We start from the raw sequence: 11,911 nt of genomic DNA, 5'->3' as shown, positions 1-11,911 counted from the left end.
CATTCGGATGGTGGCTTTCTTAGCAAATGCTGCAATTCCTGCTCTCCTCTAAACCGAAAGATGGGTCCGCAGCGCGGTGCCGCGCCGGCTTTTTATCGGTACCTCCTTAAACGGAAGGGGGGAAAAATGACTGGATTTCACAGCTGCTGCTGAAAAAGTGGTCCTCAGGAGAGCAATGCGTCCTCCGAGACATCGCTCCGTGCCTGCTATCGGCTGCCTGTCTCCGCAGGCGCCGGGGGTGACGTCCCTGTCTGAGGCTGTCCGAGGAGGTGGCTGCCGGTCACGCACCCTGCTCCTGCTCCACCAGGAGCCTCAGAAACGGCACAGAGGGGCCTCAAGATGCTGAGACCTTGATGGCATTAGAAAAATGAGTGAGGGGCCGGTGCCCAGCTCCTGCTGCCCTTCCCAGCGCCACTGGCCGGGTACCTCCTGCTGTGCCCTCTCCTCCGTGCCACCACGGCACCGTGCCTCCCGCCGGTACCGGGGGAAGCCGGGCTCCTGGGCAGGCTTCCAGGCACCGCCGCTGCCGTCAGAAGGATGCAAACCACCCGAGTCGAGCAATATATTCCTACGGCACCGGGAGGGGGAGGCGGGCTGGGAGCATTTGGTGAAAGCACAGCAGTTTCTTAGCGCTTCCCTCGCAGACAAGAGGGACGTGGAGACAAATCTCACCAAGCTCTCCGTCCCTCCAACAGGAGGAGGGAACACAAAATGCTCTTTTGTCTTTTGGGGCTTTTTGTCATCTCTGAGCTGGCGGAGATGCTCAGGGCAGGGAGGAGGCACCCAAAGCACTTTGTACCTGAGCGCCTGCCCGGCCTCCGTCCGTAAGAAACCCGAACCAGCCGCTGCCTTTCCATGTCAGCACAGCTCTGGGCCACCAGCCCCAGCTCCCCCTTCCTCTCTTCCTTCAGAGCACCAAGCCTGAGAACTTCCCTTTGCTGCTTTCTCGCTCCCTCAGACCAGAGATTTCAGAGATTTTTTTTTCTCAGCTCACTGCTTTTTCTTCCCAGATCAATTCCCTGCGTTTCACATCGATCGCTGTCTGCTTTCCCGTTCTGGCTGTTGGTGAATTTTGCTTTTTTACTGCTAATTACTCCTCCCGCTCCTCTGCTGGCAGGAATGCTTCCCACTTCATTTTTACCTGATGTGAGGACCGGTAGCCAATAGTCGATAGAGAGAAACGTTTCCAAATCAGTGGCCAAATACCAGAGGGTGCCATATGGGATATGGCTAATAACGCACGGGCAGCTCCCTCGGCACAAAGCGTCACCACCTGCAGCAGGCAGGGCTGCGGAGCCACGCAGGTGCCCAGCCACAGTGCAGGTCACTTCCCAATTTGGTGAGGAAGAGGGGAGGCTCCAGGAGGGAGGAAGGCTCAAGGAAGGGCTCCAGCAACATAGCACAGGCAGGGAGGTGGCACAGCCCCAGGACAGGGTGCCTCCAAGCTGCTTAAACCACAGCTGATGGCCTCAGGAGATAAATGATTCCAGCCCAGGGCTGCAGGGGAGCAATTTGGGTAACGAGAACTCGTGGCTGATGCGATGGAGCCGTCACCTGAAGTTTTTTAACCCCAAAACCCAGCTGAGTCAATCGAGGGCTCGCACCAAGGGAGCTGACCGTGCCCACCAGCACCGGGTGCCCTGGGTGCCTCCATGGGGTGGCACTGCCACCAAAAGCCTTTTCCCATCTTTCCTCCTTCCCCTTGATTTGTTTTTTTTTTTTTTTTTTTTTTTTTTCATTTGGAAGACCTAAAAAAAGAGGCTGGGAAATCCTGCCAAAGCCTCTGCTAAAAGGCTTCAAGCTCAAGCTTCAGAAATTAGGAAACGCGGGTTTTATGGAAGCCAGGTTGACCTTGGCTCTGCCCCCATTTACATTACGATGCAGTGTTTAGTTAAACGATCACTTACTTCCTCCTCCTGGGGCTTTTCTCTCATTTCAGTGCACGCGGAGCAGAATTAAAGTGGCACCAGAACCACAAATCTGGCCTTTCCCAACACCCCAGCACTTAGCTCGCGGCCGGAGCGCTGCTTGTTTAAGGGAGCTTTTTGTCAGCTTTTTTTTTTTTTTTTTTACCTTAAATAAGTCGGCATCAGTTCCATTATCACCGAATTCATGGGATAATTGGATCGTGGCTATAACCTAGCAGCGTATAGCAGAGCCTCCTCGCCTCCCCTACCACGAGGCTCCGCGCATCGCCCGGGCACATTTTTTCTTTCAAAGCCAAATGTTGGTGAACGCCCCGCGAGGCTCCCAATTCACATTTATATTAAAAACCCATTTAAAGTTCCCCAGAAAAAAAAAAATGGGCGAATTCAAAAAAGTCAGATGGTGTTAATTCCTTGCCCATTCATCCCAAGGATAGGCAAGCCCGGGATGCTGCTCCCTGCTCCTGCTAATGGGCACTAATTTTCCTGGGGAGCTGGAAGTATTGCTGTTCATTCCTACAAATAAGTTACCGGTGCTTTGTGCAGGGAAAATGAGCTCATTTTCCGCGCAGAGGATGGTGAATTTGCATCTCAATGAAGACTCTTTCCTTGAAGGAATTTTCCACGCCGGGACTAATAAATTCTTCTCTCGGGTGAGCGGTCTCACCTGTGGGGCGTGTGTCCTCGCAGCATCCTCGCACCCACAGAGGGATGGCAGAGGAGCCCTGCCTGCTCTCCCTGCCTGTCTCTTACCTCCCTGCCTGGACGGGACAGGGAAGGGCCCCAAAAAGCACGAGGAGAAGACAAACCACCCAGCTGCTCCCTGCGCAATCAGCAGGGCTGGAGGCAGCTGGCGTGACGGGGAGAGCTGGGCCCACAAAACATTTGGTATTCCTGCCCAGCTCCCCGGGAGCAGGCACGGGGAGGGAGGTGGTGAATTGTGGCTGCCCAGGGAGGGCGCAGAAAATCGCAGTGGCGATGAACTGCCTGAATTATTTAGAGGGAGGCAACCTCGTGCCATATGTTGTGTGTCAGTACGTGGGGAACGTGCCGCAGCCCTTACGATAATAATCGCGTGCTTCATTTTTTTATTATTATTTTTTTAAAAAGACCATTCTCTGGGAGCAGCAGAGCTCGCAGGGAGGAGGTCGGATGCCTGCAGCACCGGGGCTGGGTACGGAGGGCTTGGCGAAGCACCAGGCTGTGCCGAGGAACCGACGGAGCTGGGGGTGCGCAAACGCTGCTTCGGAGGCGCTCCAAGAGGACTAAATAAAACATGAACTTCTCCACGGGCATCTGCGGGGTCAGAATCAATGCCAAGCCCTGGGTGTAGGGCAGCCAGACATTCACTCACACCTCCTTTGCTCCCAGCCAGGACGGCTCCAGCCCCGTGCCCTGCCTGTGCCGCAGCGGTGGCGGTGCCCGCGGGTGGCCATCCCTCCCGAGGCACCCGGAGCTCCAGGCAGAATTACTTTTCATTAGCAGCCTTACAGGCTCTTAGGCAGCCAAGCAGCCATGCCTGAAAGGCTCGGGGGTGAGCTGGCCTTATTGCACAAAGGTGGCTAAGCTCCCAAATCCTATTAGAGGGGAGGGAAGAGCCGCTGTGCACAGCCCGAGGCAGGGCAGCCTCCAGCTGCGGCAGCGAGGTGGGCATCACCTCCCCTTGGTGTCACCCCACCTCTCGCAGGGAAGGCTTGCAGCCTCCCAAAACTGTCCAGAGCCTCCCAGTACAAGCACTGGGGGCTGCCCACATCCCCCCCCAGCTCCTCTGCTCTCTCTCCCCTCCGTGGCCGCCTTAACAGACCGACAGCCCGGCCCCTGGGCTCCCCTGTCGCGCACAACCACGGCTGTGGCTTGATTGCTCCTGCTCATTGGCTTGGCTGGCGAAGGTTACTGTGCAAATTAACTATATTTAGCCTCCCAGGTTTCTGCGAGACACTTGACTCAAGCGTTGCGTGACATTTGGGTTTTAAGAAACATAGAGCTGCCCAACGCCAAGAAAAAATAAGTTAGGGGGCAGAGAAGCAAGCGGGGCGAGGAATCGCCAGCAGTGGGATCTCCGCAAGCAGCAGCATCCCCCTGCGGTGCCCAGCACATCACGGGGAGGGCTCAGCAGCAATGTGCTGCCCTTCCCAGCCCCACAGCCTGCCAGCCCCCAAAGCTCTCCGTGGGTTTTATCCTCCGGTACCCCCCGCCAAGAGGTTCCCATCCCACAGCGGCTTGCAGGCAGCGCAGCTCGCAGCAGAGCACTGCAATAAAATTGAGTTATTCTGGCACGAGAAATGGCTCTCGGCACCATTCTTCAAGCTTTGTGCATCCTGTTCCAGAGCAAAGAGAAATTGCCCAGCGATCCATCAGAAAGGGGGAAATAAAAAACCCGGGGAGCTGGGGAGCCGGCTGGGTGGCGCAGCACCCGAGCAGCCCCCGTGCCGTGCCCCCAGCACCGGGCAATTTCTGACAAAATGAGCTGTGGTGAACCAGCTGGTGCACAGCACCAGGCAGGGCGGTCCTGGGAGAGGCTGCTTCCAGCAGGTTTTATTGCCTTTCCCTCCTCCTGCTTCAAAAAGTCATTTTGAATCAGTCAAAATTTGTCAAAACGGAATGGAATCAAATTTGACTTGAATTTTATACATTCCCCACCCCCCAAAAAAAAAGTCTTTGGGGGGAAAATATGAGTTAAAGCCGTGCTGAAGCACAATGAGACTCAAAGTTTTAACCACACAGCACCAGGTGAAGCTTTTGAGCTGGGTTTGGCTGCCTGCTGCTGAGCACGAGCCCCCTCGGCCACGTCCCTGCTCCCCACGGAGCTCCGGGTGGCAAGCGCAGGAGCCTGCCCCCGGGGACAGCAGGAACAGAGCCCTTCCTGCAGAAGTGGCCTTAACTACACACTAAATTTGGGTTAATTATGAACACATGCTCCGAGATAAAGCTTGAAGGAAGAGTGGAGCATCGAGCGCACGATGAATCTAATTAACGCGAACGCGGCTAATGAGATTTGAATCTACCCAATATCGCGCGGGTGCTCGGAACGGCTGCCTTTATGGGAGTCATTTAAAAAAAGTTAAGCAGGGTTGGGCTCACAGATTAAGCAGCCCCAAAGACTTCCTTTAAAGCATGGGGGCTGCACGTACATTGCTGTTTCTCTTGCTTCCTCCACGGAGCTGCTCCTGGTCCTGCTGGAGTTGGCAGATCGGTGTTCCCAATGCTGCCATGGGGGCTCTGGGGCAGCTCTGGGTTTTTGGGGAGGGCTCAGGGCTGGGAGCAGGATTTATGACATGGCCCAGGCTCTCAGGAGGCACCTGAGAAGTCCTCACAGCCACCCTGGAGGTGGGGAGGCTGCAGGAGGGGGCTGCTGGCACAGCTGGGGGGGTCTGGCAGCCCCCCAGGGCACAGAGCAGCCACCTGCACCCTGATGGAGCGGCCTCAGCGTGCCGTGGGAGAGCATATGTTAAATAAGACGTACGGCTTGAGATGGAATTGCTTAGCCCATAATGGAAATGGACTACCCCGAGTCCTTAAAGCTGCCGCTCTGGCAATTTATTTCCTCATCAGCCGTGAGAGAGGAGGGAATCGCGCTCGGTATTTCATGCTCCTCGCTCCTGCTGCCTCTCGCTGTCAGGTGAAGCCGTGGGCCGTGCTCCTGGTGGCCTCCTTGTGCCCAGAAATCCCCCGTGCCCGACGCTGCAGGCTGAGGACAGCCCTTGGTGGGAGGGGGTCCGGCACCCTGGTGTCCCCACGGCGCTGCTTCAGCACCTGGGGAGGGCTTCGTCCTCCCAGCGCCTGCTTGCAGGGCGAGGGAACAGACCGAAAGGTGTGGGAGATGCAACAGAGAATTGCCTGGGAGTTTCAGCAGCAGCGCGTCCAGCAAAAGCAGTTGGCTTTGCTTAATTAAAACGACCGTGGTGCTGCAGTGCCTAATTAGACGCAGGCACCTGTGGCCAGACGGCCGCAGCGTCGAGCACGAGCCATGGGGGCACTCGGCGCCTCCCCGGCTCCGTGTCAGCCCTGCTCCCACCTGGGCTCCCCGTGCCACGTCCGGGGAAGGATGCCCGCTTTTCCTGGGGCTGGCACCCGTGCAAGGAGGGTCCAGGTGAGGATTGCTCACGCTGCCTTCCGTGGGGATGAGGCGAAATTCCCCCGGAGCCCCTGCAGGGATTTGGTGAGTCAGTGCTGAGTTTTGCTGCATCCCACCCATCTGTCACGGCTCAGCTGAACGACAGCGCCGTGCCCACGCGGAGCGGAGCAGGAAGGCACCCCGAGCTCTCCAAGTGGAGACCCCGAACAGGGGGTGCCCGCTTCAAATGAGCCTCGGGAGGAGGAATGTGGGGTCTGAAGGGGAGAGAGGGAGCCGTGGTGGTGCTGCTGCTGCCTCTGCAGGGCTCGAGCTCCTCTGGGAAGCCGGCCAGGCTGTGGCAGGGCTCCAGCGAGAGCTCCTGTAGATCACTGTAATGTGGCCGTGTCTTACAGCCGCGCGCTGTGCGCAAGGAAGGGGCGTTGAGATCAGCTGATCTTTGTCCTTTTGGAAACCGTGAGCTGATCTATTTCCCTGCCCCAAAACCTCTGACAGTGCTCCCAGCCCTGCTGCTCGCGGTGCCCAGCACAGCACAGCTCCTGCCACGGCCCTGCCCAAAGCTCATCAATTCTCCTTGTGGTTCATTTGCGCCCCGGCTGCTGCGAGGAGCTTCTGGCAGCTCTAGCCCCAGAGCTGTGCCGCGAGGAAAAGGTCAGATGGTTGGGGCCCAGCACTTCATCAGGGCTGTGGTGGAAGGATGTAATGCTGCAGGTAGGGGAGAACTGGCTTCGTGGGTACCCAAACCCCCTCAGGTCACCGATGGCTTTGGGAACAGCACCTGACCCTCCCGTGGTCCCACGGCCTCTGCTGAGGGCGAAGCGATAGCGCTAAAAAAATATTGTTGGCTGCTCCGTGAGCAGCTCGCTTGTTTGGCCTCGCCGCTCGGGCAGCACCAGGCACTCCGGGAAGCCGTCCCCAGCCAACGTCCATTTCATTTCGGAGCAAATCAAACTCTGCTTGTTCGCTTCCAATTGTTTCTGGCTCGCCACACGCCGAGGCCGCTCCAAACAGCGCTCCTCCTCGTGAATGCTGATGAGCACCGGGTCTTACCCAGTGATCAGGGCTCTTCCCAGCAGAATCGATGCACCAGGCTCTCTTAAAAGGCACGAGGGAAGATTTCTCTTTCCCTCCTACTTTTGGCATCCTTTTCTTGCTGCCTGTGGGCAGGGAGGGTGGCGGCGTGCTCCTGCAGGCAGCGCCGAGACCCCTGGGGCAGGCAGCCTTGCACCTCTGCTTCCCCAGGGGAGAAAAACCCCTCCATCCTCCCCGGGCTGGTGCTTTATGGAGCAGGGCAGCCCGATGTGAGCCTGCCTGCTGTGGGGTTACCCACACGGATGGGTAAAACTGGAGCACGGGCTGGGTAAAGCCTCGGACACGGCCATTGCACCTGTATTTATGGGAGCATCCAAACACGCAGGTGTTATCAGCCAGGTGATAGCCCTAAACTTAGTCTCAGAGATGTATTTTGAGTGGAGCTGTGACGAGAAGGAAAAAAAATAAATAAATTCTTCCTGGTTCAGTGACTGGAGCGTGTTTTGTTTGCTTTTTTTTCTTTTTAAATCCTTACGGTGCATTGAGCGAAGCACTCAGCGCGACTGCGGCGCAAACCCATCGGTTTTGTTCCCCGGTACTTACCGCCCTCATTTAAATGTGGCTTGATTTCTAAACGAAACATTTCTAACGGATCGCTGGAGCCTTTCAGGATCGCTTCTGCTTAAAATTATGACTTAGAAGCCATAATATTTTGGGGGAGGGAGAGAAAACCCTTTGCCAAACGCAACATCGTTTAGGTGAGCCTGAGATGGAAAAGACCCCCAGGAGGAGATCTGAGCTTCTTCAGCTTTTTAGGAGCATCCTGGCTCCGTGACACCCCTGGGGCTGACCGGGGGGCTCCGAAGCCTCCTACCCACCTCTCCCCCTGCCTCCTGCACCCCTAAATTATTCACCTCGTTGCAGAGCCCTCATGAATTATGGAGCCAAAACTTGGTGTCTCCTAGCAACATGTTCACTCATTCCACCACCAGCCCCAGCCGAGCCCCCCGGCCCCTCTCCCCCTGCCCTGTGCCCTGCTGTGGGGTCTGCCCAGAGCTCCCTGGTGGGGCCGATGCTGCCCCATGGATGCCCCCCTCCACCTGGAGATGCTCCAAAGCCCCTCGCTGCTGCCAGAGCTGCTCTGCGCAGGTGCCCATTGACCCCCCTGTACCCACATTAAGGGGTTGGTGCAGCCCCTCGTGGCAATTTCCTATTAAATGCCACCTTCTCCCCCTGGCTTTCATGCATAATTCAGAGGATCCTCTAAAAATAAAGTTCCCCAGGCAGCCTGAATAATTTGCCTCTGGGATCAGGGCTTCGTTAGCCCTGGGGCCGCTCATTAGCAGCCAGGCTGGGGGCTGCTGGGGGCCAGCAGGGCACGGTGCTGCACAGGACCAGGCTCTGCTCCCTGCCTGCCCCTCGAGTGAAAAACCTCCAATGATGGTTTTTTCCCTTGTTGCGTTGTCCTGAGTGACCTGCGCAGCGCGGCGGGGGCTGGAGAGCCTTGTAACGCGGAGCCAGGACGGCACAGGTTGGTTGTTAGCAAGGTAAGAGCAAAACGAGTATATTTACCTCTTACATGGTGGCTTGCATGAGCGCACGCTTTAGTCTGACACTAAATTTCGTGTTGAGCCCTGCAGAAGATGAAATACAGCCCTGCTGCCCATGGCAGCGTGCTCCGAGTGACATCCTGCCCCCAGGCTTCATACCTTGGGGAAGGAGAAAAGCAAAATCTGAGTTTCCCTCCGATGTCCCCTGCTCTTCTGAGATACCCTGGTGGTTTTACTCTTAGGCTGAACCATCCTACTGGTGCTTGTCTTTATCCCCGCTTGGTGTCTGCCCCGAGCACTGGGAAAGGCAGGGGGGGGACTCCAGAGCATCGCTGCTGCCCGTGCCTGCGCCACCCGAGCACGGGGCTGCAGCTGGGAAGTCGCTGACACAGGTTCTCCTGGGCAGAAAATCAATATCCAGTTTTAAGATACTTTCCTATTGCTGTTGATTGCCTTATATTATACGAAGGCACAGCACATTCACTTGGCTCGCTCCTGCATTGCTCCAAAGCTCCGGAGTTCACGTCAGCGTTGAATACATTTTTTTTTGGCTCTTACCTCAGAGGAGTGAATTCTTCCCGTCCCCTGACCTCCCGTGCTAGCAGAAATGATGCCTCTTCCTCTGCAGCTCGTGTTCTCCGAACGGCAAAATGAGTAATTGAAAGGGAGACAGCTGCTGGGGTGTGCAGAGAGCCCGAAATAGTTACGGCAAGCCACGCGCACGCTGTGGGACACATTTCCCTGCCTTCCCGTGCAGGGGGCGGGAGGATTTCTCCTTGGGGGGAGGCAGGGAGGCTGCTGGGGTGAGCTGGGATGCTGGGGCAGAGCCCGAGGGGTTGGTTATCATTTTAGGGCATCCTGCTCCCTCCAGAGCCCCCAGCTCTCCTGCTCCGGGTGCAGTTGTCCCCACTCAGCACGCTCATAGATACAGAGCCATTTATTCACCAAGGTGGCCAAAACTGTCTTAATTCATGTAAAATACGAAGTATGGACAACATCTCGTGAAGGGAGGGGAGGGCAGCACCGGCCAGCACTGTGTGCGAGCTCTTAAATCCCACAGCAGCACAAACACCGTGCATATCAATTTTCACTGACCCTAAAGCCAGGGGATAAATTCGCTGCTTCAAAAGAGGCTTTTAATGCACTTTGCATGCTTTAGCATCATTAATGGCTTAATGAATTAGGCTAATGCTGACTCCTGGTTGGCACACAGGCCAACATACAAACGCTTTGCTGCTCCGTGGGACCCAACAGGCAATGCCCATCTCCTTCCAGACCAGGACGCGGGCTGGGAAGGGGGAGACGTGCAGGCACTGGGAGCACTGGGAGGACAGGTGGGTGCTGTATCCCTGGGGGGGGAGAAATGGCTGAGGGGGAGCAGCAAGGGAACGAATGAAGGGACAGAGCCTGGGCTGGGGCAGTCAGGAACAGGAGCCCTGGTGGTTTTGTTTCCTGCAGCAGGGATATGTGCCTCCGAGACCCCTTCTGGAGCATTTAGCCAGGAGGTCCTTGCTTTGGCCACCTGCCTGGGATGCTCGGGACAGTTCTCATCCTGAGAAGGACTCAGATGATGTCTCTGCCTAAAAGCACACGACAGACTACTCCCAAACCTGCTGCCCGAATGTTTTTTTTTGCTCACTAAGAAGAAGAGAGGAGGAACTGGTGCGCTGTAATGATTTTCCTCCCCGTAGCCTTGGCTGAATATTGATATTGGCTCGAGCACGAGGAGGCACACCGGCATCCGAGCAGCAGCAGCAGCAGCCAGCCTCTCAGGGAAGCCTTTTATCTACAGCCCAGGCCTGGGCTAATGGCTGCGAGGCTCAGCGAGGAGCAGAACAAGGATTGCTGACCTGGGTGCAGGCAGAAAATGAGCAGCACAAGAAAAATGGGTAGAAAAGCGGGTAAAATGCAGCGGGTGCCACCAAGACACCAAGCCTGGGACACGCAGGGAGAGCCAAGAGCACGGGGGCAGCTTGGAAAAGAAGGCTTGGGCGATCGCACCGCTGCAGGTGCAGCTGGCAGATGGGTGTTGGGAGGGCTGGATGAATGCAGCACAGAAAGAAATTCCAAGTGAAGCTTCCCGAGGAACAGCCTCGAAGGAAACGAGCCCCTTCCAGCACCCCCAGAGCTCTGGGCTCCGTTCCTCCTGATCCGACAGTGCCTCAGGGGGGTTTTGCTCCAACACCTACACTCATTTCCTCCCCGTGCAACCTCTCCCTGTCTATCTGGCGCTCCCAGCAGCCTCAGGCCGGGCAGATGAGTTATGTTTGTTATGGAGCTGCCAGCTGGAGGCACACCGAGCTGCAGCTCTGTCATAAATCATGTGCCTGGCCCCTCGTCCAGCTGGGGCTCAGCTACAACTTCGCCAACGCAAAAACCACCAAGGGTGGAAGCAGCACCTTGTCCTGGGCAGGGATAAGCAGCCCGCAGCTTCCAGCTTCTCCTAGAGCTTTGGGGCTCTAAAAACACCCCCTGGGGATTCAGCAGGACGTCGATCAGAGGCTTTTGTCCATGATCCAGCACTGTAACGACCAGCCAGGTAGCGCACACCGTGTAACTCTTCCCAAGTGCTCTGCAGATGCAGATGAAGCCGCTGTCAGGACGCAGAGGAATGATGAGTGCTCACGAGCAGCTCAATGCCGTGCACAACCAGACTGATGAGCTTCTTGGATGAAGCAAAAGGAAGGAGCTAAGCAGAGCCACAGGCCAGCGTTGGCACTTGCTGCCTTGCCTGCGCAGCTAAAAGCACGGGCAGGGAAACCTGGAGAGCTCAGGGAAGGGTCAGCTCTAAAAGCCACTTTACGGGGAGAAACCTAATGGGCTCAATCCATTTAGTTTGTCCGAAGATTGAGATGGCTTGAACACAATTCTGTAAGAATCTACGTGAGGAGATTATACTTCCAGGTCTATTTATTTAAGGGCTTGTTTATATACAGGGCTCTTAAATCTAGCAGGCAGAGCCATAAAAAAGATTAAGGGCAGGATGCCCTAATGTTTGTACGCAGGGAGAGCAATTGACCCTTAGAGGCACCACCACCTCTCCTGGCAAGCTGTTCCATCAGCTGGAGCTTTAAAGGCAAATTTCAGCAGCTCTTTAAAGCCAGGGCATGGCTGGAGGTAGAACCTCTTGCTAGGACAGCTGCAAGGAGCGAGCGGTGCTGGGGCTGTGAGCAATGCCCAGCTCCAGCTCTGGGAGCACAGCCCAGGGCTGCAGGGGTTCAGGCACCCACCCAGGGTGTTAGGGAGAAAATAAAGCTCTGCCCATGTCCCTCCTCGCTTCCATTAGCTTTATTTTTCCCAGCTTTGTGGCTGTTTGACCCTGCTTTCAGAAG

This window comes from Anas acuta, chromosome 8 (assembly GCF_963932015.1).
Source record: "Anas acuta chromosome 8, bAnaAcu1.1, whole genome shotgun sequence".
Taxonomy (NCBI): domain Eukaryota; kingdom Metazoa; phylum Chordata; class Aves; order Anseriformes; family Anatidae; genus Anas; species Anas acuta.
Note: the sequence above shows the minus strand (reverse complement) of the source record.